General features: G+C 41.8%; 1 protein-coding gene across 1 annotated transcript in view; it reads right to left on the bottom strand.

The window, feature by feature from the left end:
- The window catches only part of LOC136884836 (peroxidase), a 91,757-nt gene extending 75,690 nt beyond the window's left edge, over positions 1 to 16,067 (bottom strand). The window contains exon 1 of the mRNA XM_067157133.2: positions 15,977 to 16,067. The gene's annotated coding sequence lies outside the window, so the exon portion shown is untranslated. The remainder of the gene's footprint in view (positions 1 to 15,976) is intronic.
- Between the last annotated feature and the right edge of the window lie 1,670 nt (positions 16,068 to 17,737).

Here is a 17,737-nt window from a genome sequence, read left to right as displayed (position 1 = left end):
TTAGTATATCCCCAGAAATTTTATCAATTCCAGCTGCTGTTCTAGTTTTCAACTTTTGTATCTTACTGTAAATGTCATTGTCATCATAGGTAAATTTTAATACTTCATTAGTATTACTCATCTCCCCTGTCTGGACATTATCCTTGTAACCAACAATCTTTACGTACTGCTGACTGAACACTTCTGCCTTTTGAAGATCCTCGCATACACACTCCCCTTGTTCATTAATGATTCCTGGAATGTCCTTCTTTGAACCTGTTTCTGCCTTAAAATACCTATACATACCCTTCCATTTTTCACTAAAATTTGTATGACCACCAGTTCTGCTTGCCATTATGTTATCCTTAGCTGACTTCTTTGCTAGATTCAATTTCCTTGTAAGTTCCTTCAGTTTCTCCTTACTTCCACAACCATTTCTAACTCTAACTCCGATTCGAACTGCTGATACATCTGTGTTACTAACTGGTGCTGTTGCCCCAAACGCCTTGACCCCGAGGACAAAGTCACGATACATGGGCCCACTTGTAAACAGGTTGTATGTTCAGTCCTTCTCATACTCTTTGGAACAGAGCCAACAGGAACCATGAACTCCTATTATTAATATACTATAACACACGGCGAGCAGCACGACAGCAAGCGAGAAGATATGTGCGCCTGCTTGTACCATTACGACTTAACCTTTGTTGCTGTGGTGTCTGTAATGGACTATGGACTACAGGCATACTAGGATTGATTAAGAGACATGAAACATCCAGTAATTCGCTTGGAAATGACACTGTAAACCATTTTATTTTCGTTTAATGCATTTAATGCGTAATGTGAAAACTGGAAGTTAATGTCAGCTATACGCTGAGAAACTCGTTGCTACCAATGCTAGGGTGATGACGAGGGAGTCACATAGCTGTCAATTACAAGGGGATGATAGCCGAGTGGTTTCAGAAGTAGAAATATAGAAAGAAGAAATGTTAGAATTTGCTTTACGTCGCACCGACACAGATAGATCTTATGGCGACGATGGGATAGGAAAGGCCTAGGAGTGGGAAGGAAGCGGCCATGGCCTTAATTAAGGTACAGCCACAGAATTTGCCTGGTGTGAAAATAGGAAACCACGGAAAAACATCCTCAGAGATATCGCTGGTAATTACAGCGCCGTAATCTAAAATAGGAAATACCATAGTTTGGATCAACATCTTTCTCACCGAAAAAGGAAGATACGGCAAGTTTCGTCGAAACTGATGCAATATACCAGACATTTTCTTGACCAAATGCTTGGTTTTTCTTTTTTGCTAGGGGCTTTACGTCGCACCGACACAGATAGGTCTTATGGCGACGATGGGATAGGAAAGGCCTCGGAGTTGGAAGGAAGCGGCCGTGGCCTTAATTAAGGTACAGCCCCAGCATTTGCCTGGTGTGAAAATGGGAAACCACGAAAAACCATCTTCAGGGCTGCCGATAGTGGGATTCGAACCTACTATCTCCCGGATGCAAGCTCACAGCCGCGCGCCTCTACGAGCACGGCCAACTCGCCCGGTCAAATGCTTGGCACGGAAGGTCCAGAAGAGAGTATTATCCAAAAGAATACCTAAATTCTTAACGCATTCCTGATACTTGACTGCAGAACCGTTTATTACTGGAGGAATGTCCCTCTTGAAAAGATTTGATACATTTCTTCGATATCCTAGAAAAATAACTAACGTTTTGCTTTCATTTAATAGTAAATTATGACTTAGTGTAGGCCTATATTGATGTAGTCTTTCTATGTCTAGATTTATTTTACTAATACTTTCGTCAACACGAATCACAGGAAAATGGCAATAGATCTGTAAATCATCGGCGTACATATGATGTCTCGTGTGGCGTAAAACTCCAGGTAGATTGTTTATATACAGTGAAAACAAAATTGGACCCAACACGGAACCCCGAGGGACGCCAGAATGTACAATAGACCCTTCAGAGAAATTTTGTTCGCGTCGGTATCTTCCAACTCCCAGGGAGTTCGTGTATTGGGGGGGGGGGGGGTCAGACTAGGGGGATAGTTGATCCACTGGCCATTTCTATTTATATCATCTATTCATAGTCCGCCTCTGTGGTGTAGTGGTTAGTGTGATTAGCTGACGGTAGCAGCCATGGCCGTATTAAGGTACAGTCCCAGCGATTGCCTAAAGTGCAAACAGGAAACCACGAAATCCACCTTCAAGCTGTCGACGGTGGGAAATGAGAGGTTACAGCTATGTGAGCCGAACCACGCAGCCAACTCGCTCGGTTAATTAACATAATTATATATGGCTGATTATGCAGTACCTTATTTTACATTATCACTATCGCCATGCGCAATTAGGTGGTGATAATAAAGATAATGCGAGAAATTTGCATATTTTGACAAACTAATATGATAAGGCCAGATTTCTAAAATTCCAAACAAATGAGTTGTATAGTAATACTGCATGTGTTTATAATGATAAGCACCGGGCGAGTTGACCGTGCGGATAGGAGCGCGCAGCTGTGAGCTCGCATCCGGGAGATAGTGGGTTCGAACCCCACTGTCGGCAGCCCTGAAGATGGTTTTCCGTGGTTTCCCATTTTCACACCAAGCAAATGCTGGGGCTGTACCTCAATTAAGCCCACGGCCGCTTCCTTCCCATTCCTAGACCTTTCCTGTCCCATCGTCGCCATAAGACCTCTCTGTGTCTGTGCGACGTAAAACAAATAGCAATATATATATAAATATAATGATAAGCCTTTAAATTATTTGTATGAATGCAAATGCCAAGATAAAGCAGATTAGTACAAGATGTAAATGTTGCTTCTATTAACAGCGTCTGCAAGGAATGAGTCAATTTATTTTATTATTGATTGCTTCAATGAGGATATTCAATATTACTGAGATTATGAAAACGGAATGAAGGATAAAAATGTGCACCAAGAAATGTCTGAGGCGAAAAATGCATTTGTAACAAATGAATTTTGTTAATATTTCATTGTGAACACATACTTTAAGTATCATATTTTTAAGTCTGATGCTTTCTTTTCACTCTTTTATCATGACGTGGACAGCATTGACACTAATACCACTTAAATGTGAATACAATTTACTGGGGTTGTTAAATATATGCCTTTCCTCCGTAAGAAATGCTTTGCCATTTTAATTAGGTCCAGGTTGCCAGGTTCTGCCAACAAGAGCGCCACCGTCAGCATTTACCTGTGTTAACAGCAGTGACTGTGCCGTATTTACTTCTTGTGAATTTGTTAGCACACTGTTCGTAAATAATGTTAATGCTGTTAGGTCTGAAGTAGACTGAGTGACGTGGTAAGCTTTCCTTTTGCACCTCCCCAGTTAAGGGATGTCTTAAACCAAGAACATCGAAGCTAAAGTTGTTCAGTCTGAGATGTTGAATGTTTCGGGCGAAGTGGTGGAAATGTTTCTTTTTTTTTTGCTATTTGCTTTACGTCGCACCGACACAGATAGGTCTTATGACGACGATGGGATATGAAAGGTCTAGGAATGAGAAGGAAGCGGCCGTGGCATTAACTAAGGTACAGCCCCAGCATTTGCCTGGTATGAAAATGGGAAACCATGGAAAACCATCTTCAGGGCTGCCGACATTGGGGTTCGAACCCACTATCTCCCGATTACTGGATACTGGCCTCACTTAACCCTGACAATACGATTTTCTGACGTGTTGTGCGAATGAATGCCATCTAGTTCTCATAAGGAGGGGAGAGTTATCCCCTCCACCACCTCTATTCCTTGGTCATTCCGTCTGGTAACTTTAACGTAAGTTTAAATAATAATAGGCTTTGAGTGGCACATCTTCGAGACGTGTGGTGTAACTAAAGCGATATTTATAGACGTGTTACTGTCAGGGTTAAGCGACTGCAGCTATCGAGCTCGGTTTGTTTCTTGAAACCTTAGTACAAAGAGTGTACACTTCTCTCTCGCGCACCAAGCGGCACATTTATTTGAAGTGAATTCTACTCTTTGTAGCAGTTTTATTTTTTACAATTTGCTATATGTCGCACCGACACAGATAGGTCTTATGGTGACGATGGGATAAAAAAAGGGATAGGTGTGGGAAGGAATCGACCTTGGCCTTAATTAACGAACAGTCCTAGAACTTGCCTGGTTAGAAAATAGGAAAACACGGAAAACCATCTTCAGTGCTGTCAACAGTGCGTTCGAACGCACTATCTCCCGAATGCAAGCTGATAACTGCGTGACCCAAATCGGGTGGCTACTTGCTCGGTGTAGTACTTAGTAGTAGCATCTTTTGCATTGTCGGGTAATAGGATAAGAGATTCAACATAGAGGCGACTAGATCCATAAGAGCACCTCGTTAAATGAATAATTTTTTATCCGCCCAACATGACTCTTGTTTAGCAGTATACCCGTACTTGCACGAGGCTTCATGGCTGTCGGCATAATGATGTTCACAAACATGCTCAATTCGCAAGTTCTTTACAAGCTGAAGTTAGAGCCTGACAAATACTAGTCTGTTGACGAGTCATTATTTACAAGCCTACGTGTTCTATGTTTAACAACAGGGAAGAATGCAAAGAGAATGGTGAATATTCTCAATGCCATTAGCTATAACTCTTAGAAGGCCTTCGAATGTGAACTTGACCTACTGCAAATCGCTGTTTCATTAAACATTCTGTTGTAAAGCTGTCCTGAGACCTGTTTGTGTAGATGTCTTACAGCCGCCTACTGATACTCTGAACCACTCATAATTAAACAAACCAGAACATAATATTTCCCGGAACTTGCTTCAAATGTATTTGAGCGAGCAAGGTGACTACCCGGTACGAGCCACACATCTGTTAGCTTGCATTCGGGAGACGGTGGGTTCGAACTCTACATTTTCAGACCTAAAGGTATTTTTTCATCGTTTGCTATTTTAACACCAGCCAAATGCTGGGGGCTGTACCTTAATTAAGACCAAGGTCACTAATCCTAGTCCTAGCCCTTTCCGAACCCACTGTCGCAGAAAATATGAGTCAATGGGACTTTAAAATACCAACAAGAATGTTTTATTTTTTACAATTTGCTTTACGTCACACCGTCACAGATACGTATTATGGCGACGATGGGATAGGAAATGGCTAGGAGTTTTAAGGATGCGGCCGTGGCCTCGATTAAGGTACAGCCCCACCATTCACCTGGTGTGAAAATGAGAAACAGCGGGGAAAAAAGATCTTCAGGGTTGTGGACAGTGCGGTTCGAACCCACTATCTCCCCAATGCAAGCTCAGAGTTGCGCGATCCTAACCGCACGGCCAACTCATTCGGTCCAACAAGAAAATATGTCAATGTTTTGGACGTCAAAGGAGATACGAGTTTTGAAAATTCAAAATAAAGTACAACTTCATGAAGAAAAAACTAATTTAATGGAGAGATATGTATTGTCAAACCATCCACTTCCTGAATTTACAGATGGCCACTGTGGACAAAGTGAACTAATGCAATGTAGAATATAGGCCTACATTGTTTCAATTTTATAGGTAGTGTAAATACAGTAACTTACATTGTATAGTGTTGTGTATTACTAACTATAGGGGTGGGTTTTTACAAATCCCAATGAAATACGGATTACATTAAGGAAAATTTCTTGTATTCCAATTTTTGGCAAAGCGTACGCTAACTTCTTTGTGAACTTCATGAAGAATGCTGATACTGTACCTCGTGTTCCAAACATAAGCTCTATTACTTCAATCTCTTGTATATTTATATTTGTAGAAGAGAACTGTCGGAATGTAATGTTCTTTTTTTTTTTTCTCATCGCTACTTCTTCCGGTTGATCTTTATAATGGTCAAACCTCATGATCGAGTCTGCAAATAGCCTTTTACCCTTGCTATTTTCAAAGGAATCATGTGTGTGCGTGTAGTGCTGCCATCTGATGATTTTTATTTATTTATTATTTATTTATTTTTTGTTAAGAAGGAAGCCATACTTTCCAGTCTCGAATCAGTTAAATGTAACTTAAAAGTTCTTCAATCTCTCGAACACATAATAATAATAATACTATGTAAAAAAGCACATTATTAAACAAGGGATAAGAATACACACTATCATCCCTTGTTTAATAATGTGTTTTTTTACAGGTATGTTGTGGTATGTCCGCCTCTGTGGTGTAGTGGTTAGCGTGATTAGCTGCCACCCCCGGAGGCCCGGGTTCGATTCCCGGCTCTGCCACGAAATTTGAAAAGTCCACTCAGCCTCGGGAGGTCAACTGAGTAGAGGTGGGTTCGATTCCCACCTCAGCCATCCTGGAAGTGGTTTTCCGTGGTTTCCCACTTCTCCTCCAGGCGAATGCCGGGATGGTACCTAACTTAAGGCCACGGCCGCTTCCTTCTCTCTTCCTTGCCTATCCCTTCCAATCTTCCCATCCCTCCACAAGGCCCCTGTTCAGCATAGCAGGTGAGGCCGCCTGGGCGAGGTACAGGTCATACTCCCCAGTTGTATCCCCCGACCAAGAGTCTGAAGCTCCAGGACACTGCCCTTGAGGCGGTAGAGGTGGGATCCCTCGCTAAGTCCGAGGGAAAAACCGAACCTGGAGGGTAAACAGATGATGATGATGATGATGATGATGATGATGTTGTGGTATAATATTTATATTTAACCTGTGTGTTCGATGGAATGAAGAACATTTAATTTACATTTATCTGATGATATGCCATGGACTTCTTCATATAACCTTTCCTCCGAAATTCATCTGCGATTAAAGGCCTTCCTCGATGGTGCCGATAATTTCTCAGTACTTCACTATGCGGGAACAATTCCATAACGTGGGCCAGTGTTTCTTTCTAGCCGTGGCAATGCCGACAGAGATCTACCCGGCACAGTTCTTACTGCAGTAACACTATTAGTCGTCATTTTAATTGCATCCCACCTTTCACTACATGAGAAGCCTTAATGGTATTTCACCCAATTATTGGCAGGCGTATATTCCATATAAAGATCAACTCACCCCGCGAGTTGGCGCTTAGGGGCGCGCAGCTGTGAGCTTGCATCCGGGAGAGATTGGGTTAGAGCCCCACTATCGGTAGCCCTGAAGATGGTTTTCGTGGTTTCCCATTTTCACATTTTCATTTTTGGGACTGTACCTTAATCACGGCCACGGCCGCTTCCTTCCTATTCCTAGGCCTTCCCTATCCCATCGTCGCCGTAAGACCTATCTGTGTCGGTGCGACGTAAAGCCAATTCTAAGAGAAAAATCATCTCTTATACCTTTGTGAGGTGGAAAGTACCAGGCGGTCATTTCGCGGTCTCGAAGGTCTTGATGTATTAACATGGATATGTTTTCATTTGGGCTTTGGGTCTATCTAGAATTATCCGCTTGTGGGTGGGGGCGGTGGAATAACACCCACGGTATCCCTTTCCTGTCGTAAGAGGCGACTAAAAGGGCCCCAGGGGCTTTCACCTTGGGAGCGTGGGTTGGCCACCACGGGCCCCTTAGCTGAGTCCTGGTATTGCTTCCACTTACTTGTGCCAGGCTCCTCACTTTCATCTATCCTATCCGACCTCCGTTGGTCAACTCTTGTTCTTTTCCGACACAGACGGTATTAGAGCACTCGAGGCTTTCATTTTCACGCCACTCGTGGCCCTTGTTTTCTTTTGACCGATACCTTCATTTTTCGAAGTGTCGGATCCCTTCCATTTTCTCTCTCTGATTACTGTTATATAGAGGATGATTGCCTAGTTGTACTTCCTCTAAAAACAATAATAACCACCACCACCACCATCTAGAATTAGCGCGGACAACTTTTCCGACATCACGGTAACCATGGCAACCAGTGTACAGTACGTCATCCATGTATACTAGGACATGAGAAAAACATATCCATCCTTCCATGCTTCTCTAATGAACTCATTCGCCGCTCGCTAGTTTTACCGGTGAAAGAACTGCGGGACAAACAGTCTCCGAAAACTGTAATAGCAGTCAATAGAACATAAAACCATTATTATTATTATTATTATTATTATTATTATTATTATTCACTTATTCACTTATTCCAGGAGAATGCTGAGATAAAATTAAAGTAAACTCGTGTCCTCGTCCCGAGGTGGTGCAGCTCTTTTCAAGCACATCTCATAAGAAGGTGAGCTGCAGGCACAATTTTAACCAGATACCAGCCCTCCTGCCATTCTGAAGTCTCTGAGAGTACCGGGAATCGTACCCGGGCCTCCGATGACAGCAGCTAATAGTTACGTTACGATATGGAAGCTGACAGTGCTGAGAAAATGACTGACTTCATGGACTAGACCACTTATTTCAATCTACTCTCTAATAATTGTTAACGGATAGTCACATCTCCTACTCAGGATACCATATGCAAAAGATTTTCAGACGTACTGTACTCGCTTAAAGCACAGGAATGATGACTGTGTTATTACTATTTTTTGAGATAAGTAGTCCGGCTCCATGGCTAAATGGTTAGCGTGCTGGCCTTTGGTCACAGAGGTCCCGGGTTCGATTCCCGGCAGGGTCGGGAATTTTAACCATCATTGGTTAATTTCACTGCCACTGTGGCTGGGTGTATGTGTCGTCTTCATCATCCTTTCATCCTCATCACGACGCGCAGGTCACCTACGGGTGTCAAATCGAAAGATCTGCACCTGGCGAGCCGAACATGTCCTCGGACACTCCCGGCACTAAAAGCCATACGCCATTTCATTTGAGATAAGTAGACATTTACATGAGGTGTGTGTTCAAAATGTGTTATTTCCATCTTAAGAAAGTTGTGGGCAAAAGTACAAGAAACGTAAAGTAAAAGGCATATAGAACGTACCTATGATCGGGTAATGCATGTAGACGAAAATATATATTTTTGGAAGTAGAAATAACACATTTTGAACGGACAGTCCCCAAATATAATTAAGTTACGTGCACGCATAATGCACCATTAGTCAACAGTATGATCCTAATAATAATAATAATAATAATAATAATAATAATAATAATAATAATAATAATAAATATTTGCTTTACGTCCCACTAACTAGTTTTACGGTTTTGGGAGACGCTGAGGTGCCGGAATTTACTCCCGAGGAATTTCTTTTACGTACTAGTACATCTACCGACACGAGGTTGACGTGTTTGAGCACCTTCAAATACCACCGGAATGAGCCAGCATGATCCTTACGGGGTGAATAACGTGTTTATGTACTGACTAATCAATATTTGGAATAGAATTGTTCTTCAGAGGATGAGATGTTCTCTTTCACTGCGAGTTACCTGACTGGATGAGTATGCCCGGTACCGGTAAGGTTGCTCGCACCGCCGGCAAGCAATGAAGCCAATAACAAAACGCACGTGGAGATGAACTGGATCTGTATTTCCCCTGGGAGATGTACTGTAAGGTGGTGAACTTGAACACTTGGCAACCTAGTTCAAGGTTACCTTAAGACTATTGTATTCCCAGCCACGCCCCCATTAGTGAGGTTATGTATGCACTCACCTGGTACCGGCGCTGCGTGCGAGCGTGTGAACACTGCTGCTGCTACTAAGTGGTGTGTGTTCGTGTGGCAACTCGTGCTTTACTATACCCACCAGTCCTCCCTCTCCCGCTCATCCTCCAGCTGACCTCACCTCACCTCACCTGCTGGCATCGAGCCACAGACACCTTCACCTCACCTCCGACCTCACAAACATCAAGATGGCTAAAGGACAATATTATTTGGAGGGGTAAGTTTTGTATTCGTCAGCCTCTGTGATGTAGTGGTTAGTGGTCCGAGTTCGATTCCCGGCACTGCCACGAAATTTGGAAAGTGGTACGAGGACTGGAACGGGGTCCACTCAGCCTGAGAGTCAACTGAGTAGAGGGGAGGTTCGATTCCCACCTCAGCCATCCTCGAAGTGGTTTACCGTGGTTTCCCACTTCTCCTCCACGCAAATGCCGGGATGGTAACTAAAGGCCACAGTCGATTCCTTCCCTCTTCCTTGTCTATCCGTCTGACCTTCCCATCCCCCCATAAGGTCCCTGTTCAGCATAGCAGGTGAAAACGCCTGGGTGAGGTATTGGTCCTTTTCATCAGTTGTATCCCCGACCCAAAGTCTCACGCTACAGTACACTGCCCTTGAGAGGTATATCACTATCAATAAAAATGCACTAACTGACGAATTTCATCATTACCACAAAATGTTAGCTATCTTGAGGCAGGCACAAGAAATCCAGAACGTGGCGCTTTGCTATACTTCATTCTCGCCTGTATCAAGGAGAAGACACTTCAAATAGCGAACTGTGCTTCTGTTCATCTTGTTATGAATTGATTGGCGATTCTTTTTTTTTTTCGGCGAGTAGGGGGAGTGCAATTTTCGAGGGCCACTGGATAAACCTTTTGTTTCCTTTCTGCCTCGCCTGTCACGGTAAAGGTTATGCGGGTGCATCGCAGTACCAGGCGCACATTTATATCTAGGTACGGCGAGAAAGTGATCATTGTTTCAGTTAATCTTCTCCAGACAAATACAGCTCGTGCTTGCTACCGTAGATGTGCGACATAGTTACAGGCTCGGAAAAATGTTTTGTTCAATATTTTTTTTCCAAAGGTGCCAGTATATTTCCGAGTAGAACTCTTTAAGAATATCTATAAGACTGCCATTGTTGTTGTTGTTGTTGTTGTTGTTGATTATGATGATGCTGACGACGGCGTTTCATACTAAGAGCTTGGAACACCTTTTCTTCTTCTTCTTCTTCTTCTTCTTATGATTATTAATTTAAAAGACGTTCGAGTGTTCAACGGGCGTGTTTAAACCTGATGACTGCTCCTTCTCTAGCGCAAGCCACTATTCTCTTATACTTCATCGACGATTTATGTTCCAATCTATCCTTCAAGGTAACACATTTTATAAAACTACTCACTTTCAATGCCTTAACTATCGCGCCAACCAGGCGGGCCATAATGAAACTGTCACGATCGACTTAAATTCATTATGTTTCGCATACTAATTTGTTCTATAACTGACTTGCTTAGCAGTATCAGTAAATCATTCATTAAAAAAAGAGGAGATTGAGTTATTTTAATCTTAAGATTGCTGTTCAAGTTCTTCTGGTCAGCAGTGACGGAAGGAATTTCGAGCCTGTGATATGGTTTTGAAATCTTTTACTGCAATTTCTTAGATTATGGAGCTTCAGCTTGGAATCGAATATCGCGAGCTGAATATCGCCTTTATGAAGGAGTTAAAGTCAGCGCGAAAGTTGAATATTTATAGATGCCTTCAATAGGGAACATGCATGATCCGGGGTTTTAATTAAAAATATGCTAATCTGATTCAAACTTTCATGCAGAATTCAAAAATGTGATCAGAATGTACAAATAATAACTCCAAACATGATAAAAATCTACGAAAATGTCACGTCACGCAAGTACGCGATCTCATTGGTCTGACGTCATCGTACAGGTTGACTGAATTAGCAGACGAAATAACACATAGTGTGCTGTGAGAAGCAGGATACACATCGCGTATTTCTACTTTATGTTAGTGTCTGGTATGGTTAAATTCGAGGTCTATACATTGGATAATAATCTGAGTAGTATATTTTAGACTTAAAATGAATCCTGCACAGACAGTGAGGCTGAAAACTTATAAATGGTGTATAGTTCCGATGTGCAATAGCACATCGCATACCATCCCAAACAAATTGTTTATAAATGTTCCAAAGACGCTAAAACTAGGGAGAAATGGATTTTGGCGAGCCGGAGAAATGCTGGTGATATATCGGAAAAGTCTACAGTTTATTTTTTTTGAAGATTTTCACGTAAGATTAATTTGTTTGAATTTTCAAATCACTTTTCCATGTCAGCTGTTATAGTGGTAAAACTTTAAATTTTAATGTATGATGCTTTATTTAAATGCTTCAATTACATCTTGGAATATGAAAGTAATAAACATTGCATTATATAATGCTGATTATTAAAGTATTCTCCAAACTTAACCTATGTTTTGGGTGATCCATGTCAAGCTAATAAATCAAAGGGGTTATGAATCTTTTTGACAGCTCTAATTTTACCAATATATCTTGGCATGGGACAGTTATGTATGTCTTTATTGAAGAGCTTAATTGGTAAAGAAATTTAGGCTATATCTAAATACTCTATAATGTAACAAAGAATAGGCGTGTACATCATGAAAGGAAACAACGTGAATTTATGTATAACTCTACACAAAACCAATGCTTGTCTGTTGGGGTCTTATAAGTTAACAATCCTCAATTATAATAATTATCATAATATGAATGAAATAAATAACATAATTGCACACAGGTGAAAATAGTGATGTGTCTGAAATATTATGCAACTTAGCCTAAGTTTTAGGTTATACAAGCCAATAAACCGAAGGGTAAAAATACCGCGCGAGTTGGCCGTGTGGTTAGGAGCGCGCAGCTGTGAGCTCGCATCCGGGAGATAGTGGTTTTTGAACCCCACTGCCGGCAGCCCTGAAGATGGTTTTCCGTGGTTTCCCATTTTCACACCAGGCAAATGCTGAGGCTGTACCTAAGGCCACGGCCGCTTTGTTCCCATTCCTAGGCCTTTCCTGTCCCATCGTCGCCATAAGACCTATATGTGACGGTGTGACGTAAAGCAAACAGCAAAACAAAAAAAAAAGTAAAAGTCACAGCACCCAAAGACATTCCTGTATTGAGCGACTAAAATGTCTCCAGGACACTTTTCTTTCCTGATATACTCAGCTTGTTAAAAGGCAAATGTAATTAATGTTATTGGCTTCACGCCCCGCTAACTACTTCTACGATTTTTGGGAGAAGCCGATGTGCAGGAATTTAGTCCTGCAGGAGTTCTTTTACGTGCCAGTAAATCTACCGACACGAGGCTGACGTATTTGAGCACCTTCAACTACCACCGGACTGAACCAGGATCGAACCTGCCAAATTGGGGTCAGAAGGCCAGCACCTCAACCGTCTGAACCACTCAGCCCGACTTGTGAAAACTAGATGAAGTCATATTTATCTTTATCATGTTTAATTTTTTCCCTCCACAAAGATATTTAATTCTCTTTCATGGGCCCCAGAAGTGGGTAGGCCAGTTGTCCCAACCATAAATATTTTTTTTTGGGGAATGATAGATTAGATATAGCCCTATAGTACTATGATCTTTCTTTCTTTCCTTCTTTCTTTCTTTCTTAATCAGTTTATCCTTCAGGGTTGGTTTTCTCTCGGACTCAGCGAGGGATTTCACCTCTACCACTTCAAGGGCAGTGTCCTGGAACGTGACACTTTGAGTATGGTGATGAAACTGATGAGGAGGGCCATTACAGTACCTCGCCCAGGCGGCCTCACCTGTTATGCTCAACAGGGGCCTTGTTGGAGGATGGGAGGATCGGAAGGGATAGACAAGGAAGAGGGAAGGAAACGGCCGTGGCCTTAGGTGCCTGGAGGAGAAGTGGGAAAATACGAAAAACCACTTCGAGGATGGCTGAGATGGGATTCGAAACCGTTCTACTCAGTTGACCTCCCGAGGCTGATAAGAGCCCGTTCCAGCCCTCGTACTATTTGTTTTCAACTTTCATGGCAGAGCCGGGAATCGAAACTGGGCCTCCGGGAGTAGCACACATTAACCACTACACCACAGAAGCGGACTAGTACTATAATGCTACCTATATGTTTATGTTAGTGCTGAAATCCGATTTCTTACTTTACTAATGCTGAAAGCCCGAAAATTTAATGTTATTCTTTAATAGGGGCATCAGTCTAGAAGGAAATGTTGAAGGTGATGTGATATCTATCCAGGTTCATTGTTATCCTAATACTATGGGTTACAGTACATTGCACGTATATAAAAGACGCCACTTACAAACTTGCTTGTTATCCGCGAATTTCTGCGGCCACAAAGTCACATTTTTCAAGAATGATGACATCTACACAGGGTAGATTGTCTGACTGTGCTGTTTCGAACGTTTCTTCTGTCATTTCGAAGTTATTCGCGATCATGAATAATAAACAATCGGCTTTTAGCAACGGCTGATGCACAACGGCTGGTAGAGCTCCATGCGGTACTGGATCGTGACGTCACAGCGCGCCGCTTACGTCAGAGGCCGTTTCACTCGCCTTGCGGAAAGGCACTATTAAATATTTTTTAATGGTAGAAAACAAGGCAACATACCACAATGTAATACGTTTACGTACTATTTCATTGGTGTACTTTTCAAAAAAAATATTTTTGAAAATGATGCATGTTCCCAATTGATTATAACAATCTTCATTGGTGTATAAAATCTTGGGTAGGGAACCCTACAAAAGTTGTAACAGTAACCGGCTGTTTCCGTGTTAAAGAAGTGCAAACATTTCAGTAATATATCTAGATAGGAAGATCAATAATATATATATATATATATATATATACAATGATTTGAAACAAAAACTTCAGAACTTTCTGATGAACTCAAACTCAATTTCGGAAGACCACCCAGTATCAAACGGGCAGCCTTTTTCTAAAACAATAACAAATTGATTACAGAGTGTGTAAAGTATTTAAAGTTCTGAAGTATGTTTATAATAGTTCATTCCATAATCCACCTAAATTTCATTAAAATCGGACAGTGCACTTTCATGTCGTGGTACTACAAAGTTGTTGTTTACAAAAAACGGGCAAGAAAATAGGTACTTTTTGCATTCCGCCTAATATAGCTTTCACAAGAAACATAATAACAATCTATAAATACCACCAAAGAACGAAGAATAAAACAAACTTTACGGTGGTGTGATTATAGTTTAGATTGGTGGACTGGTTCAAATTTTATTAGCGTTTAAACTCGACCGCACATACTTTCTGCGCCGACAGTAGATAATTATGTAGATGTACAGAGCGAAGACATTCCCTCGTTTATAGGCTTAGAGTGTTTTGTATACACAGATTTTATCGATACACGATTCGTTCTGTTTGATGTTCAAAGAGTGTGTGGAATAAAACACTTTTTCTGAAAGAGGAAAGGGAGGTTCGTTTACAGTTCTTTTATCTAAAACCAAAAGAACAAACCCCACGGGGCAATAGCCTCGAAGGGCCATGGCTTTCCAAGTGACCGCTGCTCAGCCCGAAGGGCTGAAGATTACGAGGTGTCATGTGGTCAGCACGACGAATCCTCTCGGCTGTTGTTCTTAGCTTCCTATCTCACGATCAGATAGCTCCTCAATTGTAATCACGTAGGCTGAGTGGACCTCGAACCAGCCCTCAGATCCAGGTAAAAATCCCTGACCTGGACGGGAATCGAACCTGGGGCCTCCGGGTAAGAGGCAGGCACGCTACCTATACACCACAGGACCGGTTCTTTTATCTAAAGCCCGTCAAAATTTATCATCGTCGTGTAAAATTATATTAGATGCAAACATTGGTAAAGACAATTCTACAGTTTGTTTCGCGCATGATATTCGGAGAGGCCTCTTACGAATTGACTCCCGTGGGCGACCTGCGCATTTATGAGGATGGGGAATTACCTATGATAAATTAACAATTGAAGGTTAAAATCCCTGAACCGGCCAGGACTCGAAAACAAGAAATCATTCGGTTATTATCAATTCCTCAACTTACACTGAAATACAGAAATACAGAATCATTTTAACTTAAAAGTTGTTACTTTTTGTATGTACCAATGGCAAAACTCAATACAAATATACGAAAAAATAGAAGTTCCTCCAAACATTTTTTCTGTGCGTATGCTTTGTGACGTAACCCTTCAAGATTGAATATCCAAAGTCTGTCTTCATCAAAACTAATAAGAAATAAATTGCGGCGTTGTTGATTTAACTACTCCCTATCAAATTTTGAACTCGACAAATGCATGCCATTTTGCATCTTTAAGGTATCGTGTAGAGATACACGGAGGATAATGCTCAATTGTAATCTCGTAGGCTGCAGCAGAATAACCATCAGCAAGAACGAACATTATCAATCACTGCTTATGACGTCATTAGACCGATCCCATGTTATAACAATCTAGTTATTCCTAGTCAAGATCTCCAAGAGTCTTACCTTGATTGAACGAGTAGATGCGATGCGAGATGCTGCTGGCTGTGAATGAAGTCTGCGGGAGCCTGCACGCCCTCTTGTTTTACGTTCCCTCCAACTTTTGCTTTATTTGTGATCAGAGTTTCTTCATTTCAAAGTCCACTGAAGGAGGTCACAAAGGTCATCTTATCGCTAAGTGCGTCATGGTGACGAAACCAAAGTCAGTAAGGATCAAGGAGCGAAGCTTTTAATGTTTCTATTTTCTTTTTTATATTTTGAAATAGTATTACTTAAAACTGACCCTATAAACTGTAGATCTATGCCAATTTTCCAGTATAAAGTCCAAGTTCGAAGGACTTCCAAGGCTGACTATAGACGCTCCCCCGTGACGTACCGAGAGAACAGTTCCATCAAAACACATTCTCACTTTATATTATGCATTATTTATGAAAATAAAAACCAGATATAGCTATCAGAGTATCTGTATTTTCGATGCAGTACCTAACTGAATAAATATTAAGGTGTGAGTTCTGAGAATTTAAACTACAACCTGTGACAATAAAGTTCGGTGAATAGTCCTGTACTATCAACATAGATGAACAACGCACGACAGTGACCTTACTGTCCTTCGAAACAGTCCCCTCCCATAACTATGCACTGCTGAGATCGGAGATACATGTCCTGGAAACTTTGCAAGAAGGCTTCCTTTGGGATGGTGTTCAAAAGCCTCGTCACGTTTCGTTGGATGTCAGGAATATCGTCAAATCTCTTTCCTTTCAAAGCGAGTTTGATGCGTGACATTTCGGTTCTGACCTTTTTCCGACAAGGGGATCCCGGAGAACGCCATTCCATGCTTTGCCGTTTCGTTTCAGGACTGAAGACACTAGGTTTCATTCTCAGTGACAATACAGTTCAAGAAATTTGGTGTCGCATCCGCCGTTTCGACAAAATCCTGTGAAGCCTCTAAACGTGCCTGCTTCTGATCGTCAGTCAAGTGATGTGGCACAAGACGAGAACACGTTTTTCTCTTCCCTAAATTCTGGGTAACGATTTGTCGCACGGATTCACGGTTAATCTGCAGTTCATCCGCTATCATGCGCACAGTTAATCGCCGATCGTTCGTGATTAATGTCCTCACCTTCTCAATGTTTTCGTCACTGACGGCGGTCGCCGGTCTTCCGCTACGGGGGTTGTCAGAAACACTTTCCCGACCTCCCCGAAAACGGGCGAACCACTCGTACACACACTTCAAGGACAGTGCTTGATCTTCATAAACACGTACCATCATCGCATGCGTTTCTTTCGGAGTCTTGCCAAGCTTAAAACACAACTGTACATTGATCATTTGGTCGTTCATGTTCCTGTTCGCAGTTCAAAACCAACGCACTAAATACACACTGTGTCAAACAGGTCTTACACGGCACACACACGATGCTCAACTGAACAACGTTGGGAGCAGGTGGTCAAAACCTGCTGCTACGCAGATGCAGCGTTGTGTGTCGCCAGTGTTGCCGTATCGACCGTTCTGACTTTATTCACCGAACTTTATTGTCACAGGTTGTACGTCGAAACCAGTTTCAGGAATTCATGATCGTGTTAGACTAAAATCTAATTCTCTCAAAGTCAACCCATTCAAAACAAGCACTCCTAATAGGATCGAAAAGTAATAGTTTGAAATTAAATCGAGTTGAAATTCTTGCTATTCTCTTCCATGAAACCCAAATAGCAATAAATCAGATTGTAAGAAATCTAGGTATACTTTTTGACAAACATTTAAACTGGACA

Source organism: Anabrus simplex, chromosome 1 (assembly GCF_040414725.1).
Source record: "Anabrus simplex isolate iqAnaSimp1 chromosome 1, ASM4041472v1, whole genome shotgun sequence".
NCBI lineage: Eukaryota > Metazoa > Arthropoda > Insecta > Orthoptera > Tettigoniidae > Anabrus > Anabrus simplex.
The sequence above is the reverse complement of the archived record's forward strand: the minus strand, read 5'-3'. Positions and strand labels throughout refer to the sequence as shown.